Genomic DNA, 21,611 nt, shown 5'->3' on the forward strand with positions numbered 1-21,611 from the left:
TGCAGAGCCCTCGTGGTGCATGCGACCCGAGCCCCCTGCTCAGCCCTCGTAGTGCATGCACTTTGAGCCTCCTGCACACGCCCTGAGCCCCCTGCACATGCCACTGCCCATTGGTACTTTTCTCTATTTAAAATAAATTTCTGATTTTCCTGCTCACTTTTCCTTGCGAGATCTGTGCCCCACAGCTCCACCACTATGGCTGAGAGGAGCCCGGGAGGAGAGCTGACACTGTGCAGTGGAAGTTGGCATTGCAGGGCTCCTCTCCTTTTGGAAATGTAAGTGCAGTCCCCAAGTCTGTCCTGTAGGAGTGTTTAGGGCAACCTGGCACTGCCCCGTGCAGCACAAATTGCCAGGGCACCCAACAAGCCGACTCAAGAGACAGCGGCAGGGCCAGCCAGCCAGGCCTCAGCAGTGCTGGTAGGGCCCAAGCTTAGCATTTGGCTCCATTTAATAGAAGTCAAAGCTCTCTGGGCCCAGAGCACGGAGCAGGGACTGCACAGGTCAGGTTCTACCACACTTCCACGCTAAGCCCGCTCTCGCCGGGTCTCCTGGGGCCCTTCAGGGCCTGCAGCTACTGGGGTCCCTTGGGAAAGCAGCCATTCACTGGGTTTTGAGTTCTAGAGCTTAAAAAATGGCAGCATCTCTTTCTGGGAACAGCTGTACCCAGAATGGCTGGGTACAAACTGCACTGAACCTGCAGGGGCCTCGCTCAGCACTTCTGGAGACACTGGTTCCATCCATGTGAAAACCGTCATCTCTTCCAAACCTCACGTAACCCATGTGCAGCACCTGGCTGCAGCTCATTTCTAGAGCAGGGCCATTCCTCAGCCCACTCAGTGCCATTTCCTGATGTTCTTCAGAAAGCCGTCAGTAGGGGGCAGCAGTTCTGCATGACCCACTCCTCGGGAGCTGTGCCAATCAGAGCTCATGGGTGGGGTTAGGAACACAGGAGTGACACTTGCTCTGTCCTATACCCCATGGAACAGCTTCAACAGGGAGAGACCTGCCCCCGAATGCCCCATTGGCAGGGAGCTCACCTGGGTGACCTAAGTTCCTGTCCCCACTCTGACTCAGGCAGCCTGGGAATTTGAATGTGGGTCTCTCACATCCCAACATGGCCACCAGAGGGGCTTGGTGCAGGGGCTGATTCTGTGGGTGTGCTCCAAGGAAGCCTCTATGCATGCTACTGGCTGGGGCCTGCAAGCAAACTAGGCGGAGAAATCTCTAGTTTGAGGATCCCACCAGGGCTTAGACACTGGGCAGCTCAGTGGCAGCAGAATTTAGGTAGCTTTGTGCATGCCACCAGCAGAAATGTAGGTGCCATGGGAATTTACACACCTTTAGAGCAAATCAGCAGCTGAGAAGGGGTTGTGAGGATCTAAATTTTGGACTTAGGTACCTAACATAGCAATTAGGCCCCTAAATCCTTTTGTGGATCTAGCCTTGGTGGCAGAACAGTGGCGTGAGACCAGGAGAGGGAATTGTAGCTGTTCCCATCCATGTCTTTAGCCAAAGTGTTCCAAAGAGTCTTTTCCATCAGAATCATAGAATCATAGAATCATAGAATATCAGGGTTGGAAGGGACCCCTGAAGGTCATCTAGTCCAACCCCCTGCTCAAAGCAGGACCAATTCCCAGTTAAATCATCCCAGCCAGGGTTTTGTCAAGCCTGACCTTAAAAACTTCCAAGGAAGGAGATTCCACCACCTCCCTAGGCAATGCATTCCAGTGTTTCACCACCCTCTTAGTGAAAAAGTTTTTCCTAATATCCAATCTAAACCTCCCCCACTGCAACTTGAGGCCATTACTCCTCGTTCTGTCATCTGCTACCATTGAGAACAGTCTAGAGCCATCCTCTTTGGAACCCCCTTTCAGGTAGTTGAAAGCAGCTATCAAATCCCCCCTCATTCTTCTCTTCTGCAGGCTAAACAATCCCAGCTCCCTCAGCCTCTCCTCATAAGTCATGTGTTCTAGACCCCTAATCATTTTTGTTGCCCTTCGCTGGACTCTCTCCAATTTATCCACATCCTTCTTGTAGTGTGGGGCCCAAAACTGGACACAGTACTCCAGATGAGGCCTCACCAATGTCGAATAGAGGGGGACGATCACGTCCCTCGATCTGCTCGCTATGCCCCTACTTATACATCCCAAAATGCCATTGGCCTTCTTGGCAACAAGGGCACACTGCTGACTCATATCCAGCTTCTCGTCCACTGTCACCCCTAGGTCCTTTTCCGCAGAACTGCTGCCTAGCCATTCGGTCCCTAGTCTGTAGCGGTGCATTGGATTCTTCCGTCCTAAGTGCAGGACCCTGCACTTATCCTTATTGAACCTCATCAGATTTCTTTTGGCCCAATCCTCCAATTTGTCTAGGTCCTTCTGTATCCTATCCCTCCCCTCCAGCGTATCTACCACTCCTCCCAGTTTAGTATCGTCCGCAAATTTGCTGAGAGTGCAATCCACACCATCCTCCAGATCATTTATGAAGATATTGAACAAAACCGGCCCCAGGACCGACCCCTGGGGCACTCCACTTGACACCGGCTGCCAACTAGACATGGAGCCATTGATCACTACCCGTTGAGCCCGACAATCTAGCCAGCTTTCTACCCACCCTATAGTGCATTCATCCAGCCCATACTTCCTTAACTTGCTGACAAGAATACTGTGGGAGACCGTGTCAAAAGCTTTGCTAAAGTCAAGAAACAATACATCCACTGCTTTCCCTTCATCCACAGAACCAGTAATCTCATGATAAAAGGCGATTAGATTAGTCAGAGAATCAAACTGAAAAAATTCTCAGCGAGCACTGCTTTGGGACACTGCTGTAACAAAGATGTGGCTAAGCCACACCGCAGGAATGACAATTCTTTTGTGTGAATGAGCATCATGTCATCAGAATACCTAGCTCTTTGATGGTTGGGATGAGGGGCAGAGTTAAGGTTGATATAGGAACTTTAACTTCAACAAGCTAATGGTTTCCTAGATAGACTCTTTGGGTTGCGTTGCATTTTTTTCTGAGGGAAATAGATTGTCCTGCCTAACTGACAGTATTTCTCTCTGAATAGTTTCCAGTTTTAAAAAGCCAAAACAGTGTGGCCTCCATCCCACTCTCCCAAGCAGGAAGCCTCTCCTGAGATTCAGCGGCGTGTTCATTTTCTTGATTTCAACTCCTTGCTCCTAACTCTGGCACCTACTTACTGCAGTGATGGGTCCATTAGAAACACTACTGCCTTGTATTGCTTCCTTCTCCGCATTGATGCCTTTGGATAGCCAGGCTGAATTCGGTTAGTCTCTCTGCACAGATCAGCGAAACTAGGAGTTTGTCACCCTTGCACTCCCACTAATTTGCCTGGATCGGTTCTGGTTCTGAGAGGAGCAGTGACACCCCAGCTGGGACTCTGGCCACCCTGCTCCACGGTAGGCGGTCTCTGTGTTCAGCATGCAGCCTAGAACCACAGTGATCTACCTGGGTGCCCACACTCACACCATGGATTTGTGTCCATCTCTCCTGCCACCCCTGTTCCCCCCTTTTCTGCCCTGCTGAATAGCTGGGTCTCGGGTTACTTTTCTCCCAGGTGGATGGTAACAAGTTGCATTTGTTTAGGATCAAGCATTTAAAACATATTTTGTGCTGAGTGGGTGCTACAAGAGATGAGGGCTGGGCCTTTCACCTCCACAGGGCCAGTTCAATTCAGTCTGGCTCAGGGGCAGCTCAGAGATGGGGTAAGAGCCTTTCACCTCTAGGTAAGCCATTCAGGGGCCTGCTTCAGGGACCTAGGCTGGTGCAGGGGGCTATTCTCCCATCCTGTTAAGGGCTCTATCTCTGACTATTGTCCTCTGCAGCTCCTTCAAGACAACCCCACATGTACCATTGTGATATGCAGAAGATCAGTGCCTCAGCCCATTTCTCATGTCAGGAACATGCATTAATGGAGGGAAGGGCTGGAAGCTCCATGGCTGGGTTTAAAAGAGCACAAGAGATACTAGAAAATGTATCGTGAAGAGCAATGCTGCCATGGCCACTGGAGAATGTGCTGGATGTCTCCCTAGACAAGGGCTTTTCCAGCTCTAATTTCTGTGATTCTGGGGGTTTGCCCTGACCACCCGTGGGACTGAACTCGTCCTTGGGGGGCAGGATGCAAAGTGCCTGACAGGACTTTACATCGCTGCTGCAGAGGGGGTCCCAGGGACTGTGCAGCTGTTTGAGTGCAGTCCCAAGGCATCCAGGCACCAAGCCAAACCATTGCTTCTGGCTGCGGAGGGCATGACCATGTGTGAAATTCTGTGCCAGGCCTCCAGCTCACAGCACTCAGCTACGCCTCAGCTGCGGGACGTCTGCCCGACTGACCACAAATGCGACAGCAAACTCCTTACGCTGTGTTCCTGTCAGGGAGTCTTCAGACAGGGCTGTGCAAACCCGGCAGGAAGAGGCTCAGAAAGAAGCTCAGCCACAGCCCTTTCCTCCTGCACAGCATATGCCATGCGAGCTCCACTTCTTGTGTGGGAGAGGAGGGCCTGTGCACATGAAATCTCCATTTGGGGGGGCCAGACTGTCTCTCAGCTAGGAGAACTCCCAGCAGATCTCACTCCCAGAACATGCAGCACGCACAGGGCTGTGGTAACTTTACAGATTATCAGCGGTAGATGGGCGGGCGGCGGGGGGGCAACACATGGCTGTTTCTCATAGAAACGTGGCTCTTCCATCCACTGAGTCCTGGATGTTTGCTGCTGCTAACACAGCAGTGATACCTCTGCATGGGGCACCTTCTCACCCCAAGAATCCTCCCTGCGTTGGGGACAGCTCTTCCAGCCTGGGGGGTCAAACCCCCTCCCCAGCCTGGGATAAACCTCCCATCTCAGAGCATACATTGCCCAGTCCCAAATTAACTTTGCTGCCGTCCGTACCTGAGACATATGAGATGTGCATCTAAGGCAATGGAAAAGCGTGCATCTAAAATAATCTGTGCCCCTGTAATTACAGACTGTACTATACTGCGTACACAGAGGAAGGTTGTGTGTTCAACCTTAACTTTGCTATTTCCTGATTTCTGAGCACCCAGTTGTACAGCCTTAAATCTCATAGTGTGAGATCCTGGCCTCACTGAAGTCAATGGAAACCCCCCATGGACTTCCAAAAGGTCAGGAATTCACCTAGAGATTTTAAGGCCAGAAGGGCCCATTACAATCATCTAGTTGGACTTGTCTATCACAGGCTAGAGAAGTAGTAGGGGGGAGGGATAGTTTAGTGGTTTGAGCATTGGCCTGCTAAACCCAGGGTTGTGAGTTCAATCCTTGAGGGGGCCATTTAGGGATCTGGGGCAAAAATTGGGGATTGGTCCTGCTTCAAGCCGGGGGTTGGACTAGATGACCTCCTGAGGTCCCTTCCAACCCTAACCTTCTATGATTCTAAGTACACCCAGGGATTCCTGCAACCAGCCCCTCACTTTGGGTTGAACTAGAGCAGAGCTTTCAGAAAGAGACACTCAGGCTTGATGACAAGACTTCAAGTGATGGAAGATCTACCACATCCAGTGGTTGATTACCCTTATTGTTAAACATTTGCTATGCCCCATTCTAGTCTGAATCTGACTACCTTCAGTTTCCTGCCACTGGATCTTATTCTGCCTTTGTCTGCTACATTAAAGAGTCCTCTGCACTTAGAGATCTCCTCCATATTTAGATACTTATGGATCAGGATCAATGTCAGGCTAACTCATCTGTAGTTACCCAGGTCATCCCATTTACCCTGTTTACATACAGGCATGACATTAACTTTTTTCCAGTCCACTGGCACTTACCAATATTCCAAGAATTATTAAATATCACTATCGATGTCCCAGATGCTCCTTTGCCAATTCTTTTAAAACTCTTGAGTGTCAGTTGGATCCTGCAGATTTAAAACTGTTTTAAGTTCAGTAATTGCTGTTTAACATCTTGCCTAGTTGCAATTGGAATGGAAAGTATTTCATTGTCACTGTAAGGTGTACATCATCTTGCTTCTTTCTATAGACAGAACTATTTATTGAACTCTTCTGCCTTTTCTGCACCATTAGTGACAATTGTAATGGCCTTGTCCAGTAACAGCTCTATAGCATTTCTTAGGATTCTTTTGTTCCTGATGGATTCTTTCTTATTGTCCTTCAACCCACTGGTTGTAGATTTTTCACTGATTCCTTTGGCTTTCTTTGTCAATTGTCTGCATTTCCTAACTACTGATTTGTACTCATTGCTATCAGAGTCCTCATTTTTCCAAATTAAAATACAATTGTTGTATTTTATTTGTATTTTGTTATTGTTGCTTTCACTTTCTTTCTTAATTTCTTCTCACTTTTTTGAATGGAAGAGGCTTTATATGGATTGCAGAATTGTGATTTTTTGGGCATCTAAAAAATTGTTTTATACAATTCCTAATTATAATTCACATTGTTTTGTCTAATTTTTTTCCTCACATTTGAGTGACAAGGCCAACCTTGGTAAACCTCTTGGACTTAGGTCCTATTTACATTTTTATATTAATCATGTATTTTAAAGTGATCCTTGGTCAGTTTTGACCACTTTGTTTTTTTTTTTTCCTATCTGTTTCCCACATCATACCTAATCTTTTATCTTTCCTGGTCTTCCCTACCTCACCCTTTCCCCCTCTTCCTCATGTCCCTGGAATGGAGAGAGGGAACCCAGATGCACCATGCCTAGACATGGAGCTAACAATGGCCCAAGCAAGGACACAATTCAGGCACCTGAGAAAGAAATATTTGGCCTAAACACTCCTTATGGCTAATATTATAAATTGTGTTTCCTGGACCAATTAAGGGGTGAATCACCTAATAAAAAGAAAAAGAATTATCACCCACCTAAAGGCACTGAAAGCAGATATTATCATCCTCCAAGAAACTCACTTTAATGACTTGGAGGCAGAGAAATTTAGGAGTGGGTGGATGTGGGTAGCAGTGTGTAACAGTTTCTCCTCTGCAGCCAAAGGTGTGGCAATATTGTTTCACAAAAGACTCACTGTACAAATTCTACATGTAAATAAAGAAGAAGAAGGCAGATTTTTGCTGATGAGAGCTAAGATCTCTGACTCTGTGTATACCCTGATTAATATAGAAGGACCCAATAAAGAGGATCCAAATTTTTTTAAACAAGTTTTTGCCAAATTAATTAATATCCCTCTAGAATCACTCATCACAGCAGGAGCTTTAATGAGATGTTGGACCATTTTTTAGACAAGTGAGGCCGACTCTAGCATACACAATCCCATTGTAGAAAAATACAAGATACATTATGCAAGAATTAGGGTTTAAAAATGTATAACAATTGCTGAACCCTGCAACAAAGGCTTTTACTGGTTTTCCTTCCTACATTCTACATATTCATTAATAGATTTCTTCCTGATTTCTATGAATCTGGTGGACTCAGTACTTAATAATGAAATCAAGTCTATCACAATCTCTGATCATGCACCAGTGATACTAAATTTTTCCCCTCCCAAGACAAATTGGCCTTGTAAAAGATGGAGACTGAACTCCTTTCTTTTGAAAGATAAACATTTGTGTGTGATGGAACACATCCCTGTATTCACATTCTCCACACTACTGTAATAATCTTAGTACAAAGTATGCTTTATAAGGTATCATTTGAAAACTCATAATTTGCTGGATGTATTGTCGTGGTAAAACATGTATGGCAACATTGTGGGCGAAGCTATAAGATTCCCCTGCATGATGTTATTAACACACGTTCCAAACCCCACAGCCCTGCCCAAACACAAGTCGGTAAACAGGTCTGCCCTAAAGAAAGGAAGGTGTGCTTGCCTTAATTTGTATTTATGCAGTAAGCAGAGTCATCGAGCAAGAAGGGAAGACAAAGGCAGCTCAAACAGGTGAAGGAGAAACAGCAGGGAACATCCTTCCACATAGATACTTTGTCTCCTGGATCTCATCTGGAAATGTTTTTTCAAGAGGGGGACTGAAACTATAGAAAGGAGGGACAAACACCCCAAGGCACCCCTCTTTCTCTCCCTACCTATTGCATTCACTGCACCTGAAGAGACAGAGGAAGCAGCTGTTGGACTCTGGGGGAAGGATCCTGACCTACAGAGTTTGGTCAGTAAGACTGCTGAAAGCAAGTGGTGAGAAACCTTTGCTTTGAATCTCATGTAGTTTGTTAAGTTAGGCACCAGTAAGTGTTTTATCTTTATTTTTCTTGTAACCATTTAAGAACATAAGACAGCCATACTGGGTCAGACCAAAGGTCCATCTAGCCCAGTATCCTGTCTTCCGACAGTGGCCAATGCCAGGTGTCCCAGAGGCAATGAACAGAACAGGTAATCATCAAGTGATCCATCCCCTGTTGCTCATTCCCAGCTTATCCCTCCACCATCCCTGCCCATCCTGGCTAATAGCCGTTGATGGACCTATTCTCCATGAATTTATCTAGTTCTTTTTTGAACCCTGTTATAGTCTTGGCTTTCACAAAATCCTCTGGCAAAGAGTTCCACAGGTTGACTGTGCATTGTGTGAAGAAATACTTCCTTTTGTTTGTTTTAAACCTGCTGCCTATTAATTTCATTTGGTGACCCCTAGTTCTTGTGTTATGAGAAGGAGTAAATAACACTTCCTTATTTACTTTCTCCAGACCAGTCATGATTTTATAGACCTCAATCATATCCCCCCTTAGTCGTCTCTTTTCCAAGCTGAAAAGTCCCAGTTTTATTAATCTCTCCTCATAAGGAAGCCGTTCCATACCTCTAATAATTTTTGTTGCCTTTTTCTGAACCTTTTCCAATTCCAATATATCGTTTATGAGATGGGGCGATCACAACTGTACACAGTAGTCAAGATGTGGGCGTACTGTGGATTTATAGGCATATCATGGATTTATTTCTGGCTTTTAGTCTCATCACTTGTACTCACTTGAAATCTCTCTTTTTGTCGTTAATAAATTTGTTTTACTGTTTTGTCTAATCCAGTGTGTTCAAGCTGAAGTGTCTGGGTAACTCCATTTGGGTAACAAGTTGTGTGCATATTATTCCCTTAAAGGAATAATGGACTTATCATATTTGTACTGTCCAGGAGAGGACTGGGCAGTACAGGACATACATTTATGGGGAGAAGATCTGGGACTGGGGATGTGTTGGAGTCACCCTGCAGCATAACCCTGGCTGATAAGAGCCAAGGTGTGGCTGTCTGGCTGCCGCACACACAGAGACATGGCTGGGAGTGACTTACTGCTGGATACTGTTTGTGAGGAGTCCAGGTTGGAGGTTGCAGCAGCAAGGCATGGTAAATGGCACTCCAGGTTAGAGGGCAGGGGTGACACACCCACACGTTAGCCTGGATTGTCACACCCACTAACAGCTTTTATTAGGGGCAGGACCACTGCCTACTCAGCTGATAGGAAGAGGGCTAGCCAGGCTAACCAAACAAATCAAGCTCTGGATTTAGAATGTGCAAACTGCCCCACCCAAGGGAATCTTAAACAATTCACCTTCGGCAGCAAGGCAATTGGTCGACTTCAGGCCGATTTTGCTCTTGTTAGACTCACACAAACCTAGTGGGAGTCCGGGGCGAGAGCAGGGAGCTTTCTCACATACAGATTACAAGTGAGAGGTCAAAGATCATGAATAGTATGACTCAAAATCAGCACCAGGGCAGATTACGACTAATCAAAAAAAGCTCAGTGATCAGTTTTTGAAATTCTACCATTTATTATAATGATTCACCACCTGACCCAGAAGAACTGAATACTTGTGTTAAAACTGTTATACTCCCACAAACCTCAGAAGAGGAGTAGGCCAGACTAGACTCTCCTTTGCAATCGGAGGAAATAATTAAGGCCATGGAGGAAATGAGTCTGAGCAAGACCCTCAGCCCTTGTGGCCTACTGACAGAATTCTATCAAAGTCTCAAAGAAATGCTGGCTCCTAAGCTATTATATATGGACAAAGATGCCTAAAAAGAAAGATATGGTGCTGCCTTCTGTGCGGGAAGCCCTAATTAGCACTACTTAAACCGAGTAAGGATGTGGGAAAGTGTAATAGCTACAGATCCATCTCTCTAATCAGTATCCATACAAAAATGCTTTCACAAATATTGGCCAAGAGACTTGAACAAGTAATGAATGATGTGGTTCACCCCAATCAAGTGGGGTTTATTTTTAAAAGGCCTGGTTTAGGTAACAAACGTCAATTGATTAACGTTATGGCATTTAGGGTGACCAGATGTCCTGATTTTATAGGGACAGTCCTGATTTTTGTGTCTTTTTCTTATATAGGCTCCTATACCCCCCAGCCCCTCTCCCGATTTTTCACATTTGCTGTCTGGTCACCCTAATGGCTTTCCACTGGCATTCTAGAAATTCCCACCCAATCATTTCACTCCATGCACAGAAAGCCTTTGACAGGGTGAAGTGGCAATACCTGTTGCTTACCCTGGATAAATTTGGGTTGGGGAAATTCTTTATTTTCCTGGATAAACCTGTTATATTCTAATCCCAACTCTTGTACCCAAACAAATAGCACCCCCTGCCCTTTGATCTGTTTCAGGGAACCAGATATGGATTCCCCCTCTTCCCCTCCTTTTCAATTTAGCATTAGAATCACTTGCAGTACTAATTAGGGAATGCCAAGGGATTAAATCAGGGTCTCAGGAGACAAAAATCCTTCTATATGCAGACGACATCTGGATCAATCTATTCCAAATATCCTAAAAACGATAGATAACTTTTGCAAATTCTCTGGCTACCAGATCACTTGAGATAAATTGAAAACAATGAAGATCTCATTGGATTTAGTTGGAAATGGGTCTCCTATAGGGACATTTAGGTGGCAACAGCATCTTGGCATCTGTTCCCTAAGGAAATGAAAAACATACTCCAGGTTAATCTAGCCCCATTAATCATGCAGTTAGCAAATGATTTCAGCAGGTGGCAGGCACTGCCTCTCCCCCTTTGGGGACAAACCAACATCCTGAACCTGCTCAGGATCATTGAGATTCTGACCTCCCTCCCTAGCCATATTCCTCCCTTTTAATTTACCAAAATGAACACCAGGTCCATGCCCTTCTTTGTGGGTGCTGGCAACAAGCCCAGAATTTCCTTACACAGATTATAGCTCCCTGTCAGTACAGGTGGGTTCAGATTTCCCAATGTTACACTTCACCGTCAGGCAATAATTCTTATCCAAGCAGCGCAGCACCTCATTCCCTCATGCTGCGGAGCCCCCGACTGGCTTCAGCTGGAAGTAGAATTGATCACACCTTAACCCCTTTCCAGTGCACTGCACTAGGATTATGACCGATTCCCTAAAGAGCAACTAATACCAACCAGATTACAGCAGCCAGAAACACCTGGCGTACAATGTCTGCTGAAGTTGAAGATCACCCCCTTCTACACACCAAGGCCTCTATCGGAGGTAACTCAGAACTCTGTCTAAAAGGCAACCCCATCATTCGGCCAATTTGGATTAGGAAAGGGATTTTGACCATCAGCCAATTTATAGAAAATGATACCTCCCTCCCTTCGACAATATTAATGGAAAGTTCAATCTAGAGACTAAAATGGAATGGCAATACATCCATGCAATCTCCCATTTGTTTGGCCCCCATCCCTAAGCTACCCCTGAGTCACCTGAACTGCTTTCATTTCTCCAAATATTGTCCATATTGCCAAGTCCTATGGTAACACTATGTATACACTTGGCCAGCAAAACTGAATTAAACACAGATTCCCTAAAAAAGAAATGGGAGGAGAAACGAGGCCAATTGTTCTTTCCTAATCAATGGAAACAAATTTTAGTCAATGCTCTGACCTATTTCTTGGATCTCTGTTTAAGATTAATCCAGCGGAAAATCATATGGAGGCTGCATTGCATCCATCTCTGACTGTTCAAAACAGGTGCCTCTGAGCCACCAAATGTTGGCACCGGTTCAGCAGGTGCTAACGTAACCCATATGTTCTGGGAATGCGCCTGCATCCATATGTTTTGGGCAGAAATTAATTGCAGTTAATTTTTTCCTATCAAATAAAATTGCCTTATAAGCTAAACTTGTCATTTTAAATCTGATGGATGTTAATGGGAAACTGAATAAATCTGAAAAACTCTGGCTAAAAATTGCTATAGGACTTGTACTACAAAAATATAAATCCAAAAAGCAACCAACTTGAGGACTTGATCATAGGCCTAAACTGGGCCACCATGGAAATCATCATATACCGTCAGAGAAATATCCAAGAAAATTTCTCAGAGACATGGGATGCTTTCCTGGAAGTATCTGAATGACCCTATTAAATGCTTGCCACCCCTCCTGCTTCACCTTTCTCCCTGCCCACTTCCTCAGCTCTATCTCCCGCCTCTGAATGTTGCTTCTATTTTTTATCTTAATGTAATCATTTTTCTTTATTAGCTGGATTTTTATAAACAAATTTTATGTGTGTGCAATACAAATAATTGATTTATATTTTAACCTTTCATATTATAGATATAATTAACTGTTTCAAATATAGTTAAGGTTAGTTAGTGAATGGTTAATATATTATGAGACGTTTATGTATAGTTTATGTTTGTATATAGATATATATTTTTAAAAAATTGAATAAAAAAGTTAATAGAAAATGTTTTTCCTCTCACACTCAATTTTGCTTCCAGCATTGGAAAACTGGCTCTTTTTAAAGCTTCAAGTATATATATATATATATATATATATTGCCTTAACACAATTCTTTGCACTTGATTTCTTAGGTTTCAGAAGGAAGAATCAAGTCTCCAGTCCCAGGACTGAGCCCTAGGGAAACACACAGACATCAGCGGAGTGCTCACACTAGTCTTTAACAACATGTTACCTGCCTCAACTTAACTGGCAATTGCTTAACCAGAGGTAGAAAAGGCTAGCGTAGACAAACCTTGGGAACTGAGGGGCTCTGCTCTGTTCTGTTCAGTACAGACACTCCATACCTCTGAGCACCAGCCAAGAATGCATTGCATCCCATGACTGGCATCTGCCATGTGTGGTTCTCTTCAAGGAGAAGTTGGGGGTAGAGGTTAATATATCCTGTGTACTCTGTGCTGTGTCGCCAATCCCAAGTGATCAAACATCAAGAATCAGGCCCCAAAAACTCATGAACCTGTCTTTAAAATAACAAATGTTGGGTATTTCTCTTTGCCTTCTGGTATGTGAGCCTTCAGGCTACTCTTGGGTCCCAGTTTCCAGCTTTTCTCTGCAATCACCAGGACTAGAAACTGACTTTCTAATGCAAGCTGAGATTCTTAGTTTCACCTGAACCCAGGAGCTGGGACTTTAAGAAAACCATTCCGTGTTCCTGCCCATGCTATGTGTTTATATTACCCAATGCCGGGGCCCTGCAGAGCAGCTCACCTTTGGCAGGAAAGATGCTGAGGTGAAGGTTGTGGGGATTCTTAAGGTTGCCACAAAAGTGTCCCTGTTTTTAATCTGGAAAATGTGGTCATCTTAGCCCAGATGTGAATGACAGCATAAGGGTAGAGGAGGACCGGCTCTAAGGGACAGGGGAGTGCTGTCAGAAGGACCTTGCTCTAAGCACAGTTCTAGCTATGCTATTTACAGAAGGGCAGGCAGCTACGTGTTCTTCCCCGCCAATGGGGCTGCTTTCGGGTTTGCATTTTGTGGCAGAAGAGGAGCACGGTCGGTTTCATTTCTCTTTATGGTCACTTGGAGCCAGACTTTCACAAGAGCTCAGCTTGGCTGCCCACGGGTGCTGAGCTCTTCTGCCTTGGGACTTTCTGGCCTAGCACAATGCTGCGGCATCTGGGCTGTGAGCCCCACAGAGGGAGGCATTTCCCCTTAAACACAGAGCTGTGTGCACTGCTGTTGCTGAAAACCATTAGCTCAGCTATTTCTATTGCTCTCAGGCTTCACCTTGGGGGCTTCGCCTTCCTGGCTGTACCCCCAGAGGCAGCAAGTTTCACAGCAGACAGATGGAGGGGTACATGCGGCTGCCGCGGTGGCAGGTGTGAGAGTGTCTGAAGGCTGGAGCATGGCTGTATGGGGCAGGGGCATGTCAAGGGGTTAGTAAATGCACTGCATGCAAGCAGTCTGGGCATGTGCTCTGTGACTCTCTTACACACCCCAGAGAACATCCAGGGGGCAGAGGGCCTAGCCACCACTGATTAACAGAATTTCAGTTAGGGTTCCAGAAGAATTACAAGGGGTGGGTTTCACAAGAGACTATTCAGTGAGACTGATATCCTGCTATTCTAAAGCTCCTGCCTGCTCTGGCACCGTAACAGGTAGCAGAGCCTTAAAGGTAGCAGGTCTCGTCCTCCCACTCAGGAGAGCCCAGGCATAAGGGATTCCTCAGCAAGCGTGTGACTGGCAGCTGGTCTCCACACTGCCCCCCTTCTACCTCCAGGGACTGCAGGCCAGACTGAGCACAAAGTAGAGCCGCTCGGAGGCTGAGCAAGCTCTGGCTGCCCAAGAACACAGACAGCCCAAAGGTGGCTTGGGCAGCCAAGGAGCTGGAAGAAGGACTGGCTATGGGGCTGCACATGGCACATGGAGATTCCCAGCTCACTTCAGGGACGTGCAGGAAGCATTGCCTTCCATTGCTTCTGACCTGTCACTGCTCCAGCTGCCCAGTGCATTTGAGTGAGAGAGCGCCTCCGGGTGGCATTTAACATCAGCGCTGTGTGGAGCTCCTTGCCCTCCCTCTTTCCCCCCCTCCCTGCTACTTTGCACAAACCTGATTGGCTGTGAGGGCAGTGCCAGTCAACCCCGCAGAATTAACTCTGACCTGTTGGGGGTGGCGCTGAGGAGCAGACTGGGCGGGATGGGGAAGGGTTGAAAGAGGAGACACAGGAACAGGAGGGAAAGAGGCTGGCGCCCTGAGCAAGGGCAGGGAGGGAGTGGCTGGCAAATGGGGACTTTCATAAACTCTCATCCTGGAGCTGAGGGCAGGTAACCGATCCACCATCCTGAGCTCAGCCCACGCAGAAGCACCCAGCTTGGACTGACCCAGGATGGGAGGCGTTTGCATTGGTGCAGGGAGGGGCAGAGAGTCCATGTGTGTCTAGCTAGGGGGCGAGAGAGTCTGTGTAACCTTTCTAGAGATCCTGGCCTGGCTCTACTCCTGGCTTGGCCTGGGTTAGATAAAAGGGTGGTGCTATTGTTAAGGGCGGTGCTTGTTCCCAAGACTACCTCTGACCCCCTAGGAAGGAGGGCTGGGTTTGGGCAGAGGTGCATGGCTAGGAGCTGGGACCCCTCTCCATGGAAAGGCTGCTAGGCCTGGGAGCCTCATTCTAAGGGATACTGTGTTCCCACAACAGAGTGGCTTCTGAGACAGCCTAGAATGGAGATGCTCTCAGAGTAACAGACTCTCAGATCTCCAGGGAGCTGCAGGCCAACCTAACAGCAGAGACTGGCTCCTCTTGAGGCCAACTTATAGTGATGGTGGGTGAGTGTGTGTGGACAGGTGCAGCCACCTCATGTACAACACAGGAGAAGTCCTGAGTGGGCTGGACCTGCAGGTGTTCCAGCTGCTTTGTGCTGCTGGAGTGAACCTGGGAACTGGGCCCCTGCCATAAGAGCTGAGTGCCTAGACTGGCAGCTGATGTGGATGGCTCATGGACAGCTTAGGCCATACCAGCTGCAAAGCTCCGTGCACAGAGGGGAGCAACTGCATATTGTGGTCTGTGCCAAGGGCCACAGCAAACCTCGGAGCCGGGCTGTGAGAAAGACCCTGCCCCATGCAGGCAAAGTGAGCAAGCTCAGCCAAGACAACTGATGCTGGTGGCTACGTTTGGCAGAGGATTTGGAGTAGCTGTGCACTCGATATGGTACTGTGGACACAACATACTGCTATACCTTCAGGGGCTGCTCTGAGACCCAGGGCAATGAGCGCTCAGCTACTTTGCGGAGCAGAACAAGCGAGGGCTCCTTCCACTCCTCCCCTTAGCTGCTGCATCGGGGCTTGGAGCAGTGTTGAGCTGGGAATTTGCTGCTGCAGGACCTTTTGAGCCTCATGTCACAGCTGTGGGATGTCAGACAGACAGTGCTAACGAAGGAGGAATTGATCACGCATTCAGCACCGCCTCACATGGGCTGGACTCAACCACCCAGGAAAAGGAGTGATTCCAAACAGCAGAGCCAAGCCGATGTCTCCATCCTAGAGCCAGGAGTTTGGAGCCCAGCTCCTGGACGGATGGTGAGGAGTGGGCAGAGACTGGCCCTGTGTTCTGTCCTCCACAGCCAGCGTTAGGGGAGTGGAGGAAGCATGATAGTGGTGACCCTGCGACTGCGATGGGGATACCTCATGCATTTGCTGTGTGTTAGCAGACATTGGTGGCTGAGACTGCGCCCAAGGATGAGGAGTGTGAAGAGCATGCTGGGCCTGGCTGGGAGGGTGTTCCCATTGTGCTCTGCGGAGTCCGTACAGACAGCGCCTGCCCCTGGAGAGAGGGTCACAGAGTGAGAGTGAAGGAGCGGGCTGGGGAACAGCCAGCCCTGTTTAGAAATGAGCCCAGCAGGCAGGTGCTGGGAATCAGCCGCCCCCAGCAGGACAGCATTGGGATAGTTCAGTCTAAAGCAGACTGTGAAGAGCTACAAAAGGATCTCACAGAGCCAGGTGACTGGGCAACCAAATGGCAGGTGAAATTCAATGTTGATAAATGCAAAGTAATGCCCATTGGAAAACACAATCCCAACTATACATCTAAAATGATGGGGTCTAAATTAGCTGTTACCACTCAAGAAAGAGATCCTGGAGTCATTGTGAGTAGTTCTCTGAAAACATCCGCCCACTGTACAGCGGCAGTCAAAAAAGCAAACAGAATGTTGGGAATCATTAGGAAAGAGATAGATAATAAGACAGAAAATACCATAATGCCACTATATAATGCCATGGGAGTGGGGAGCTGAACGGGGCAGAGTGTTAATCGTGGTGGGGGGATGGGAGGCTGCACAGGACACAGCGTTAACGGCGGTGGAGGGGAGCCATCTATGCTAGGGCTGCTATCGGTGCTGGCAGCAGTAGGCTGCTGTCAGGAACCCCTCGGTGCAGCCAGCCTTTCATGCCCGCAGTCCCTGGCCTTTGGGAACACCCCAGTGGGGGAAGTGTCCCAGAGAAACAGCCTCAGGCCCAAAGCTAGCAGGAGGAAGCTGTGAGGTGGAAGGAGGGAGGCAGGCTGTGCTGACAAAGTTGCGGGCAGGGATGGAGAGTGGGTGAGGCCAGCAGGGGGAGGAAGGATGCTCTGCATGACAGGAGCTGCAGCAAAGGCTCTTGCCCTGCCCCAGTCCAGGCGAGCAGAAGGTCAGCACTAGGGGAGCAGGGAGGAGATTGGAAGAACAAGGCCTACGAGAGAGGCTGGACCAAGCACTGGGAAGTGCTGCTGAAATAACAGGGAGGGCTGGGAAGATGCGGGAGTGGTGGGTAGCCTACTGCTCAAACCACAGCAATGTGTGAGTGATGCTAGCTGCTGTAGGGGGCTGGCTACAGGATGTTGATACTGCCTGGAGGCCATTACTAGGAGGTACCTGCCTTTGTTATGTCCGGGCCTTTCCAGGGGCTGGCTGCAGGGAGCCCTTCTTGCTATCAGATGGAGGAGAAGGCTGGTGTGCAGCAGAACTGCTGTTGGTACTCCCGTCCAGACTAAGAAGGCTCGGGAGCCACAGCCACTCTGCCCTTGAGTGACGGCTCCTACCCTCCCAGCTGCTCACGAGCTCCAGGCTGGGCTCAAAGCTAGGCCTGGTGCAGCCCCAGACTCAGCTCTGAAATCAGTTGCGTCCAGTGCCCTGGAACGGAACAGCTGCTAGTGAGCTGGGCTGCTGTGCCTTGGTCAGTGAAGGCTCTGACCCTGTTCGCTGGGAAGGTGCTCAGCAACCCCTTGAACAAACAAGTGACCCTAGCAATGCCAAGAACAGCTGCAAACAAGCCACTCCCTTAGACAGCAACAGCAGGGCCCTGCCCAGGCAGCCCCAGCCCAAGCCCTGCTGGGTCCAAACAACTGAGTGCACACAGCCCCTCCTGAGCTCAGAGGGGCAGCAACACGGCACTCGGCTCCCATAAAACTGCACAAGGAGAGGCTGAGGCAGGCTGAGGCCAGACTCGTTCATCCTCTGCCCCGCTCCAGAGATGGCTCACTGCACGGGGAAGGGACTCCCCAACCCCCAAGTCCAAGGTGAACGGCCCTCCTGTCGGGTGCTGATTACAGTGACTGACTCAATGTATTATCAAACATTAACCCACAGGAGGGGCAGGCTGGGTGCTCCAGCCAAGGAGTGTCCCTGTGAACATACAGGCCAGTGAGTGAGGCTGCAGCATGCGTGGTGGGGAGCGCAGGTGAGCGTAGGGGTGGGGGAGCAAGGCTGGCAGGTGCCTGGGGGGTGAGGAGCGAGCATGCCCATACCCCTGGGTGTAGGGAGTGAGACTAGGACAATGAACCCAGGTGTGTGGCTGTTCTGGGGGGAGGTGGCCTGCTCCGAGGTGGATTTTCTCAGGGCTGGAGATGGGCGAGGACCCACATGCTAATGTTCTGAGTGCCAGAGGCTGCAGGGCGGGTTGTGTCACTTCCTGGTTAACAGAAGGCTCTGCCCCAGGCAGGGCACATGAGCAAAGGATCCCAGCCACCTTTGCTATACATGGCCAAGTGCCCCAAGAAAGCCCTGCTGGCTGCCCATACTCCCAACCCATCCCCACCTCAGCACCTGCCCCCAAAGCACCCTTCACAACCAGCAAGGTCTCAGCAGAGCAAATCCCGCCCCCCCTAGCTCTGTCTCCCAGCCATGTACCTGAGGGCGCGCGGCCATGCTCCCGTGCACGGTCCCTGGAGCCCCAGAAGCTGTGCAGGAAGCGAGGGCTTCCCTGAGTAATCCTGTTTGAGCAGGATGGGGAAGTGGTGACATTCAAAAAGGAGAAGTACAACTTGGGCTTGTGCAAGTGAGTCAGCGAGCCGGGCGTGTCCCCGGGGCCCGCCTCCGGCTCCTCTCGCCAATGGCAAGCGCTGCAGACATGCAAATACCAGGTGAGCCGGATGACTGTGATCCACAGTGAGGGAAGGAGAGTGCGATGGGGAAGAAGCTCTAGTCACCCAGCTGCAGCTGTCATCATGCCTAAGATCTAGTGCCCTTAAGCTGCAAACTGAGTGAGGGGGACTGAGTGTGCAAAACAGAGGGGTGGGGGACTCAGCATGCACAGTGAGTGAGAGGGCAGAATGTGCACAATGCACCAGGCCTCTTCACCACAGAGAATCTCTGCACACAGCAGCACAAAACCCAGGGCTAAAGCAGAGCTCCAGCCACTGTACGGTGAGCACATGAAACAAGTCAGAGCCCGGGGCCAGAACTCTGAGCTACGCCCTGCACATGCTGCAGGGACCCTGTCTTCTTGAAGCAGGAATGTGCCCAGGTGTGCCCCTAGGGTGTGATTAGAGGGCAGATCCTCTCTTCCCATCACTAATATCTCCACCTGGCTGGGTTCAGCTTCATCCCAGGATGACTCTGACTAGTTCTGGGAGGCGTCTATGCTGCTGTAGTAGGGGCCATGACATCTCATGGGCCCCACTGAGGTTGCAGGGAGATGCTAATGTGGCTGGGGCAGATGAGAGATCCCTGTGGGACTCTACCAGTGAGAACTCTACAGCTGCTGCCCAGCTTGATCTCCAGGGGTTGTTTGGATGCTGGATCTGAAGCAACCTAGTGCCCAGCTGCCAACTCTCTGAGATGTATCCGTAGCAGCGCCTGGCCAGCTGCAGGGGCAGAATGCACACTCGTACCTGACTGCCAGCACAGGAGAGCCCACATCTAGTATTGTTCTGTTCAGTGCAGCAGCACTGGATCCTGTCAGCCCCACTCCTGCCCGCCCCACTCCTGCTCTCTTTGCTGCTGGGAGCCAGGGCCATTAAGCCACTTGCCTCTCTTCCCCCCTCCTGCACCCACCCACACTATCCAGCAAAGGCTATTGCGAAGGGTAGCAGCATGTGAGCAACACAGGCAGCCAGAGCACCTTGAGGGAGGCAGGGGCTCAGAGGTGATTTGAGAGTTGAGCGAGGGGCTATAGGGGAAGGAGGAAAAAGAAAGGGTGTTCTGGGAGCAGGGGCGATTGCGAGGGGGGAGCAGAAACAGACCAGGGCAGCAAGGGGGCCAGAGAAGGTAACCTCCGTAAGAAGGGCATGAATGTCACCAAGAGCATTAATGGGAGAAGGGAGCTGGAGCAAATCCAGTCTGGGCTCCCATGGGGAGCAGGCACTGGCATGAGTGGCTGACAGATTCTGTGCAGGCATCTCAGAGAGATGCTCTCTGTGGGGCCACAGAGGGGACAGTCCCAGCCAGGGCAGAAAGGCAGCAGGCTCTGTCCATGCTGTTTGCACTGGGCCAGGCCTGGGGTGCATGGCAGAGGGGATGCGACCTTGGCCATACCACAGAAAGAAGTGTCAGGGTCCAACAAACCACACTCTGGAGTGTGGCTCCCACCTGTCCCTTCCACCCCCTCCTTACAGGTCCACATTCCTACTTAGCCCTCAGCCCCTGTTCATGGCTGTCCAAGCCCATGGAGCTGCTGCAATGAGGGGAAGTGGGTTTACTGGTGTGGGCTGGCTGGAAGAGGGGACTGCCCAGGTGAGCTGGGTTATGGGAGCCTAATACTGTGCCGAGCCAGTGCTGTTTTCAGAGTTTCCGCTGCTGCTGCTCCCTCTGGTCCCTGCAGAAGCCCATCTACCTTAGGATCTGCCTCACCGGCCACAGGATCCGAGCACCTTCCTGGAATATAGAGCGACAACAGGGAAGGCCTGCGTGGGCTTCCTGGAGGCTGGAGCTGGAGTGGGTGGGGTCAGCCTGTGTTGGGTGAGGGGTGAAACATCTGGTTAGTGCTGCCAAGGCTCTATCAAAGACGGAGACCTTGGTATTCCCCAAGGTGCCGAGACTGGAGTCACCCGCTTCCCTCTGGAGGTTGGCTCCAGAGCCAGCTTCCCTCAGGAGAGAATGCTTTGCCCCTACGGCTAAGGCTTCGCTTCCTCTTGTGCTGCTGGCTGATGTGCTAGAGAGCTGGGGCTGCGCCGACAGAACCTGCAGCTGGGGGGCTCTCAATGGGGAGCCGACTCAGCCAGCAAAGTGTCCCACCTAGAGGGGAAACACGGCGCTTCTTGTCACAACACTGCCCCAGGGAAACCCAGCCTGAGGCCCTGCTCCAGCCACAGGCCAGGCTGGTTCATTCCCCTGAGCTGCTAGCACACAGCTCCCGAGCATGCAGGCTCATTACACTTGCACTGCTTCCTGGGCTGTGGAGCAGGGAGCATTGTGGGGTCCTATTAGTGGGGGGAGGTGGGCATTTTGGGGGCCCTCGCACCACCCTAGGCACTCCCCTTAAGCTCCCTGCTGGCCAGCCAAGGCCCTCAGTTGATGGGTCCATCCAGCTTCCCCGGCTGGTACCTGGTGCTGAGGAACAACCACCGCCATGGTACATGGCCTGTCACAGAGCAGGTCCTGGCACCTGGTCACAGTACACTCCCCCTCCCAGGCGTGTTAAGGAATCAGGGTGTGAAGTGCAGGTTTTTAAGTGGGAGGGCAGGGCCCCTCCTCCCTTGTCTCCAGCACCTATGCGTTCAGGGCCCCTTGAGAATAATTTGGGGGTGGTAAGTGCTTGCTCTGC

General features: G+C 49.7%; 1 protein-coding gene across 3 annotated transcripts in view; it reads right to left on the reverse strand.

The window, feature by feature from the left end:
- Positions 1-20,755, reverse strand: part of ELF4 (E74 like ETS transcription factor 4) — a 41,853-nt gene extending 21,098 nt beyond the window's left edge. The window contains exons 1-2 of one of the 3 annotated variants that reach the window (XM_077826240.1): positions 20,682-20,755; positions 18,758-18,969 (exon numbers count right to left, since the gene is read on the reverse strand). The gene's annotated coding sequence lies outside the window, so the exon portion shown is untranslated. Of the gene's footprint in view, positions 1-5,800; positions 5,904-6,853; positions 6,923-18,757; positions 18,970-20,681 lie in introns of those variants that run through there. The other 2 variants (XM_077826238.1, XM_077826241.1) reach the window with 2 other exon arrangements.
- Between the last annotated feature and the right edge of the window lie 856 nt (positions 20,756-21,611).

The sequence above is a fragment of the Eretmochelys imbricata genome, chromosome 9, assembly GCF_965152235.1.
Source record: "Eretmochelys imbricata isolate rEreImb1 chromosome 9, rEreImb1.hap1, whole genome shotgun sequence".
Taxonomy (NCBI): Eukaryota; Metazoa; Chordata; order Testudines; family Cheloniidae; genus Eretmochelys; species Eretmochelys imbricata.